Consider the following 9,431-nt stretch of genomic DNA (forward strand, 5'->3'; position numbering starts at 1 on the left):
TGAAACAGTTCCATCACTACAAGAATCCCTTGAGTTGACTTTTTATAACCATATCTACCTCCCTATCACACTCCCTAACTTCAGCCCTGATTCCTAACCCCTAACAGTTTTCATCTCAAAATGTTATATAAATGGAATACAGAATTTAACTTTTGGGGTTGCTTTATTTCACCTAGAATATTCCTTAAGTCACCCAAGTTTCTTTATCAGTTTGTTCCTTTTTATTGTTGAATAGTATTCCATAATATGAATATGTCATAGATTGTTCTCCATTCTTCCACTGAAGAACATCTGGATTGATACCATATTCTAGCTATTAAAAGTAAAACTTTTTTGAATATTTGTGCAAAAAAATAACAGAAGCACAAATGAAGCCTTTAACGGAGCTCTGTCATCACAGGAAAGGTAAAAGAACATTATTCGTATATACAGGGCTTACCCAACTGAATGTACTATTTATATTCTAGGCCTTGCTCAAAAAGGTTTTTAATTATTTAACCTTCACAAAAATCCTCGGAATTAAATACTGTTGGATCCCTATTTCATGAGTGAAAAGTCTGAAACAGAGTGATTAGTTTTCTCAAGGTCACATAATGTGTAAGAAGTTGGAATTTGAACCCAGGCAGTCACCCCACAGATAGTTATGATAATCACATTTCAATACAAAGTCAGAAGAAGCAAAAGAACCCATGGAAAAGTAATTATTTTTTAACTGTTTACAAATATTTCCTGGCTTTTATGAATTTGATCATGGCCATGTCATTGGACCTCACTAAATCTAAACATATTTAAAGATTTGGACATGTTCACTCGGTCCTTTCCAACTCTTTGCAACCCCATGGACTGTAGCCTGCCAGGCTCCTCCATCCATGAGATTTTCCAGGCAATACTGGAGTGGGTTGCCATTTCCTTCTCCAGGGAATCTTCCCAACCCAGGGATTGAATCCTGGTCTCCCACACTGCAGGCAGACTCTACCATCTGAGCTACCACGGAAACTCATATATTTAAAGATAAAGTAATGGAAATCTATTTTATTTTATATATGCATATATATGCTTTCTTACAGAGCTCATGCTTTAGTGTTGACTGTGGTTAAAAGAATACTTCGCCCAAGTGGGAGATTTCTAACTGCTAAAGTTGGAAAGTCTCAATAATTTCAGGGCACTCAGATTTATACTTGAATACAAAGCAGCAGAGCACCAAATACTCTATATTTTATATTTATTTTAAAATAGATTTTTTTAGAATGCTCTTATCTATGACTGAAATATATTTCTTCTGAGAAATGTTTTAGTTCTTTAAGGCAGAATCTTACAAATATTTATGCCAATATGTCTGAAATAGCATCTCCAAAATTTTATGAGCTATTAAATTTATCACAAAATGGGAATCAGAATAAAGCCTTCTTCTCTCCAGTCTATTTAAACTGAGTTTTAAAACCAATAAATAATTACAAATAAGCATATTTTTCATATCTTCCCATGTATGCACATTATCACTGACACTAAAAAATACTAATTTTATCTTTTTAAGTTTCATTTTTCCCTCAGAATTTATAGTTTCTTTAGGGCATTTAAAAATTCCAAAGTATTTCAATTGTATCATTAAAGTATAATACTATATAAATGCATAAATTGAAATTTCTGTTTAACAGAGGTAACAACATGTTCATCTATGTCAAAAAAGATGAATATCATAACCCTGGGTTAGAATGTTATATTTTAAAGTTGAATGGACAATATTCAGAAACAGAAATAGTAAATTGTGTCACAATCTGTAACAGCATCTTATTTTAATTTACTTTTTAATCATTTTGCAGATTTGGGAAAGGAACGATCCTCATGTATCACAGAAAATAAATCATGAAATAAATGTCTCTGTAGAAAAGTTTACATGAGATACTTCAAAGAGGAAGACTTTTCAAATAAAAAATCACTTTTATTCAATTTCTGTGGAATTTGAGAAATCATTGGTCAGGAGAAGATGAAGTCTCACATAAAAGTCTACAAGGAGAAATTGACACCATTTTTCTAACAGTCAACAAATTGACAAACACCATGTAGAAGTTATATTGGTTTCTAGAGTCTTTTATAAAGTTGTTTCTAAAACACAGACATACACAAATCATAGCAATTTTATGCTGTGCAGTTGCAGACACATAAAAAATTGTTTTTCCCAAAGGAAGCTCATTTTTTTTTTTTTTTTATTAAATGTTATGCCCAATTAAGCTCAGTTAATCGTTTTGGTGTAAATAGCTGCTGTGGAGTTGTTTTACCCTGAGGGAGTAAGCTGCTCTCTGGCTTTGGATTAGAGAACAAACAGCTGAAAGCAATCAGACATTATTCCAGCTCCACAAGAAGTTTTTTTTTTTTTTTCCTTAATGTGGTGTCATTTTGCCAAGATACCTTTGGCTTTTAATAAGTCCAAAGTGTTAAGTTTCATGACAGAATATTGTTTGGTTTTTCAAAGTGCCCAAATGCCCTACAGGACAGATGCTTATGGAGTACAGGGGTGGTCTCATCAATTTACTGCACTAGTGTTTCCAAGGAGCAGTAGGTAGGAAGGGGTAGTCACAGTAGATTTATCTTAAGGACAAAGAATGTTAATGCATGTTAATGACAAAAGTACTTATTTTTTCATTGATCCTTTTTGAGTACTAGGTTTTATAATGATTGTAACAAATAGTAATGATGTTACATTAATTTATGTTTGCCTAAAAAATTAAGACACCAAAAACTTTTCAATTATATGCAGCATTTGAAAGGTTCTTAATCATCTTAACTACAGTAATAGAAATCAAATTGTTGAACAAGGTACTCTTGAAGGACTCAAGATTAAAGACAAATTGCATTTTCATTCCACTAGTGATGTAAGCCTTAATAAGAAAATTCCTCATGATCATTAAATCTCTAAAACAATGTGCACAGGACACTTCCAACAAGATAACACATTACTGTATCATGCAGAATGGCTGAATTTTTCCTTATAAACCCTAGTACTATATATAAACACAAATTCATATTATAAAAGCAAAGCATTATTTCTATGCATGATCTTTTTAAGGGATTACAAATTAATCATTCTTCAAAATGCTCATTTCTCACTTTATGTTCTAACGAGCCCAGTACACGCTGTAACTCTATAAGAATAAATTGTAATTCTTACTATATAAAGGGACTTTTAACTAATGTATTTTCATATTATGATTAATTTTAAATTAGTGAACTATAACAATCTGGTATAGCTGTTGTTCAGTAGCTAAGCTGTGTCCAACTCTTTGTGACCCCATGGACTACAGCATACCTGGTCCCCCTGTCCCTCACCATCTCCTGGAGTTTGCACAAGTTCATGTCCATTGAGTCGGGCATGCTATCCAACCATCTCATCCTCTGCCACTAGTATAAAATCTAGTATTGTCAGAATTCAAATACAGCAAAATGGCATACAGATGCAATAAAATAATGGATGCTGAAGTCTGAATTTTAAGTCATACTGTCCTATAAAAATATTTGTAAAAAAGTTTCTAAAGCTATCTATTAGGATTCTCAAAATTAATTCACTTCATTGTGTAGCGGTCAGATGGAAGTATGGATAACCATGGAAGTCAGGAGATCTAAAAGTAACATGGAGATGAGGGAAGGAGGGTCATTTGGACTAAGACTTACACACCTGAGTGAGGTGCTGGGTGGATGACATGGTCTCACAGGCAAACTCTTGAGGGACACACAGAAGTCAAGGCTGGGAACCTGGAAGTTGTTGCAATCTCTCAGGCATAATATAAGATAAGGGGGCACATCAAAAGTTACTATGGACCCATGTTTTCATGGATACTGTTTAGTAGCTAAGTTAAGCAGAGAGAGACTTATTATAAAGACAAACGTTTCTCAGGGAAGCAGAGGACAGAACTTCATCAGAGGCCAATAAAAGCATAGAGCCAATAGTTGAAAACCCCCAGAAAAAAAATCACCATCATCTCCTTCACTCTCCCGCAACTGCTACTGATCTGCTTTACTCTTCTCCCACTCCGAAAATGACATTTTTCTGCTTAATAATATTTCTGATGGAAAGTGATATCACTAATAGCCCCCAACACATTTTCTCCTTTTGAGAGTGGTCTGAATGATCAGAACCACCTGGATTGTTTCAAAGTCCTTCTGGAAAAGGCTCATTGGCTTAAATCAACTGCAAGAGGGGGAACAGGGATTATCTGAGCAATGAGATGTCAAACAAATAACCTGTGATTCCCACATTTCTGTACAAAGTAGAACCTTTGTAGGACAAAGCATTCAAACATTCTAGGACAAAGCTTCAGAATGGCAATTGGAACTGGCAAAATAAAGTAGCTTTGTAAGTCTGTTCTGTCAAACATTTGAAATATTTGAAAGGAAAGATGTAAAACCCTACCAAGAATAATCCTTCTGAGTTCTTAAACACCTTTTGCAAATCAAAAAGAAGAATCACACATTAATATATTTTCTAGAAATATTTTCTTGAGTACATTATTTCTTGAATGTCAGTTCATATTTTATTATCTTTGATAAAATAAAAAATTTAAATTACATGTAGTAAATCATGTAGACTTCATTTACTGATTTTATTTAAGCTAAAAAAAAGGCATCATTCATCCAGAGAAATAAAAATCCTTAACGTTTTCTTATTTCTTCTGTTGGATTTCCTTGAACTTTGGCTCCTGGGTCTCATAGCAAAATTTATTGCCCATCTTACTGTATGGTCCAGTAAGTCTATAAATCCAGACTTTGAGCTTCATTCCACTTAGCAGCTATGCAAATTTACATTTTATTTTTCTATTATATTTCTGTAAGCCACTTCAAACTTTTTGTCAAAAAGTCAGGTTATGAGTAAATAGCTTTTTCCCCCATCTTTTAGATTAAATCTCATATTGTTTTCATAGGAACCAATAAAGAAAAATAATTCATTTAATGAAGTTTTCATATTAAAATGTTTAAAGATTTTAATATATCAATTTTATTAAACAAAAATTGTTTTTATTTTGCCTATTACATTTTATAGTATGTTCTATTTTTAAAGTTTCCCTTTTTTACTGCATTAGGCAAGGGTAATAGTCAATATTTCTCAACAGCCAACTTGCCATGCGTCTGACAATCAGTGGATGCCAGAATCGAGTCTTGGCAGCATTCTGCTATGCCAGCTGCTCACCTTTTAGTTGTTACATGGCTGGGGGGAGGGGTGGTCAGGATGGCCCTGGTTACCTCAAGAAGTTTCTTTCTTACCCTTAGGAGGTAAGTATATGATTTGAAGACACCTATGGTGCTTGTGAGGTCGATGAGCAATCATATCTCTCTCACCATTAGACTTAAACGTTAAAATATGAGACTTTATTGCTGGTAAAGCTGGATGGACTATGTGACTAGGAACTTAAGTGAAAATCATTCCCTAAGATTTCCAGACGAAGTCTTACCAGGAGCCTGACCTCCCTCTCAACACATTAAATGCAAAGAACCCAGGAAACTCAGAGAAGAGGCAGAAGAAAGAGAACAAGAGTTTGACAGACCCTGAAAGGTCCTAAAGAGTGTGCTGCCAGGTTTCCTGCAGAAGAAGGAGCAGATCAGAGTAAGAGTGAGAAATGGCGAGCAGAAGGCAGAGAAAACAAGCAAGTATATGGTAAACATAATGCCTCCCTTTCAAGGGATTAACTTATGTAAACAAGAAGATAACTGAATACTTTTGCAAAATTCAAACCCAACATATGTCAACAAAAGATGCTGCCAAAATGTGTCAACTGCATGAACATAACTCAATCCATTTAGCCTGTCAAGTTGTGAAAATAAACAATTCCTAACGTTTCTTGGTTCTTTTGGGGAGAATTTGTTTGTGTCATGTAAAATTTAAGCACAAAGAGAGTTAATTCAAATTCTTAAATTATCCTACCTTAAATTTGTATAATCCATATTGCCAGTGAGTTACAAAATCTGCATACACACAAATCATAACCATCCAATCAAAAACCCTTAAAAACAAAATTTAAAAGTAACAGTATTTTCCCTCTTACTGAGATTGAGTAACAGGGGGAAGATTTCCCCTCTTAAACTACTGAAAACAAAACCAAAAAACCACACAGGGTGGGGCAGAGAATATATAAAACAACAGTTTCAACTTACTAAACATTTTTAAGTTAACAGCTCTAAAATATTATACACTAGGTGATAAAGAAAAAAGTTTACACTATGTGGCAAGGAAATGGGAAATCATGGAGAGCCCTACAGACTGCCTGAACTGAGTAGATAAAGCTGGAAGAAAAGACCATGATAGCTAGAGAGTTACGTGCGTGCGTGTGTGTTATCACTCAGTCATGTCTGACTCTTAGTGACCCCATGGACTGTAGCCCACCAGGCTTCTCTGTCCATGGAATTCTCCAGGCAAGAATACTGGAGTGGGTTGCATTTCCTTCTCCAAGAGAGTTACATAGTTGCTTCAGATATTTATGGAGGTTCTTCCTAGAGACTAGCCAGGTAAAGTATCAGCTCATGCATGTGTAGAAACTATCTGAGGCCCAGAAAAGGCCTTAGAAGGAATAATGTCCAGTAGTCACTAATTAAATGGAAAATCTCAGAATTTAGCAATATCAAGTAGTCTACTAAGAAAAGTCTGTCTTAATGGTTTGGCGAAAGTGGCGCAGTGTAATGAAACACATCCCACCTAACTACATTTTAAAGCAAGAATCAACAGGAATTATTTCCAGTAAATTGACTAACCCAGAACAAAGCTCAAGAATACACAACACAAAAATAGCCAGTAATTTTAATCGTGTAAAACATTTACTCACTTTTGTTGAGTCTTCCAGGAGCTCAACCAGGTTCTCACAGTAAATATCTAAGGCAAAATTCCCTTGTGCTTCCGGCAGGGAGAGAAGAAAAGGAAACATTTTGAAATACCCGAGAGCTCTCTTCTTAACTAGGCCCACCCTCAGGAGAAACAGTCAAAAGAACCTAACCTGCTAGATATCATTAGAGCTTAACTGACCTGAGGGAAGAGAAATACTCAGGTGTAGCCATTTGTCCTAAGTGTGAAGGAAAAAACTGAGAAACCCTTAGGAAGTTCATAGTCTGGAACCATAAGCTCACTAAAAATTCAAAGAACTGTGGGACCACTTCAAGTGACCAAATACACATGTTATAGGAGTTATTGAAAGAAAGCTGGGTGGTAGGGGGGAACAAAAAGTATTTGAAGACACTAATGCCAAAACTTTTCCAAACTTGAAGAAAAACCACAGAACCACAACTTTTCAGGACATTTCACCAACCCCAAGTACAAGAGATATGAGAAAGACTACACCAAGGCATATTATAATCAAGTTGTTTGAACTCAGTGATAAAGATAGTATCTTAAAAGAAGATAGAGGGGGAAAAAAGGAATAATACATGATTAAGAACAGATTTCTTGTTTAAATCCAAGTAAGCCAGAAAACAGAGGAGCAACACCTTTAAATTAATGAATAAAAACTTACCATCTTAGAATTCTATATTATCATGATAGCCAAAAAGTTTGTTCAAGTTTTTCCACAATGTTATGAAAATTCTGAAGGAACTTTTTAGCCACCCCAATATTTTAAAACAAAGGTAAAATAAAGGCTTTTTCAGACATTAAAGCCCATAAAAGTTAATTGCCAGCATGCCTGCTACGGCTGCTGCTGCTGCTAAGTCACTTCAGTTGTGTCCGACTCTGTGTGACCCCATAGATGGCAGCCACCAGGCTTCCCTGTCCCTGGGATTCTCCAGGCAAGAACACTGGAGTGGGTTGCCATTTCCTTCTCCAATGCAGGAAAGTGAAAAGTGAATGTGAAGTTGCTCAGTCATGTCCAACTCTTAGCGACCCCATGGACTGCAACCTACCAAGCTCCTCCATCCATGGGATTTTCCAGGCAAAGTACTGGAGTGGGGTGCCATTGCCTTCTCTGGAGCATGCCTAGTAACAAGAAATATTAAAGGAGTTCTGAAGGACAATCATATAAGAAAAAAATCTAGATCAACACAGAGGAATGAAAACACTGGGAGTTAGTGCATGGGTAAATATTGACAATCTTATATTTATTTTTAAAATTAAATTTACAATTACAGACCATCCCACAAAGAAAATTCATGCTTCCCCATTGTGAAGCTTCACAAAGCTTCACCATTTTAGAAAATATTTAAAGAAGAGGGAATTCCAATTCATACAATCTCTTTCAGAAAATAGAAGAGAGAACACAAAGTAATTAATTCTATGAAGCCAACATTACTGCAATATGAAAACTACTACTACTACTAAGTCACTTCAGTCATGTCCGACAAAGGCATTTCAGGAAATAAAAAACTATAGTCCAATAACTCATAAAAATTGATGCAAAAATTATTAACAAATTTTCTCAAATCTGAAATATATAAAAAGTATACGTCATGACTAATAATGTAAGATTGGTTTAATATTTGAAAACCAATCAATGTAATTGATTGAAAAATGAAAGAAAAAGGAAAACTATATGATCATCTCGACGGATGCATGAAAAACACTCGACAAAATGCAACATTTATTCCTTCTTAAAAACAGACCAAAAGAAAAACCTCTTAGAAGACTATGAATAAAAAGTGATTCTCATCCTAATAAGGAGTATCTATGGGGTCGCTAAGAGTCGGACATAACTGAGCGACTTCACTTTCACTTTCCACTTTCATGCATTGGAGAAGGAAATGGCAACCCACTCCAGTGTTCTTGCCTGGAGAATCCCATGGACGGGGAAGCCTGGTGGGCTGCAGTCCATGGGGTCGCACAGAGTCCGACATGACTGAAGCGACTTAGTAGTAGTAGTAGTATGAAAAAACTAAAAACAAATTTGGAGGACTGATACTAACTGACTTCAAGATTCACTATGCTGCTGCTGCTGCTAAGTCACTTCAGTCATGTCCGACTCTGTGCGACCCCATAGACGGCAGCCCATCAGGCTCCACTGTCCCTGGGATTCTCCATAAAGCTACAGTAATTAAGACAATGTGTAGTATCAGTGAAGAAAAGAAAAGAATAGACAAATAGTTCAATGAAACAGAATAGAGAGCCCAGAAATTGACCCACATCAATATAGTCAACTGATCTTTGACAAAGAAGCAAAGGGAATATAACGGAGCAAAGATGGTCTTTTCAACAAATGGTTCTGGAATAATTAGGCATACACATGCAAAAAGAAGAAAAATCATCATCATCTAAATAGAGACCATAAATCCTTCATAAAATTTCACTCAAAATGGATCACAGAACTAAATGTAAAATACTTTAAAACTCTTAAAAGCTGTAAAACTCCTAGATGAAAACATAGGAGAAAATCTAGATGACCTTGAGTATGGTGATGATTTTTTAGATATAAAAACAAAGGCACAATTCATAAAATAAAACACCGAAAACTTAATTTTATAAAAATTAA

General features: G+C 35.2%; 1 long non-coding RNA gene across 8 annotated transcripts in view; it reads right to left on the reverse strand.

Moving 5' to 3' along the window:
* LOC147370739 (uncharacterized) overlaps positions 1-7,412 on the reverse strand; it is a 353,056-nt gene extending 345,644 nt beyond the window's left edge. For 2 of the 8 annotated variants that reach the window (XR_015166164.1, XR_015166165.1), the window contains exon 1: positions 6,807-7,375. This is a non-coding gene — a long non-coding RNA (uncharacterized LOC147370739). Of the gene's footprint in view, positions 1-3,670; positions 3,748-6,806 lie in introns of all 8 variants that reach the window. The other 6 variants (XR_015166168.1, XR_015166163.1, XR_015166166.1 and 3 more) reach the window with 6 other exon arrangements.
* Between the last annotated feature and the right edge of the window lie 2,019 nt (positions 7,413-9,431).

This window comes from Bos grunniens, chromosome 6, assembly GCF_055505025.1.
Source record: "Bos grunniens cultivar Pamir isolate PY7600 chromosome 6, Bosgru_T2T1.0, whole genome shotgun sequence".
Lineage (NCBI taxonomy): Eukaryota > Metazoa > Chordata > Mammalia > Artiodactyla > Bovidae > Bos > Bos grunniens.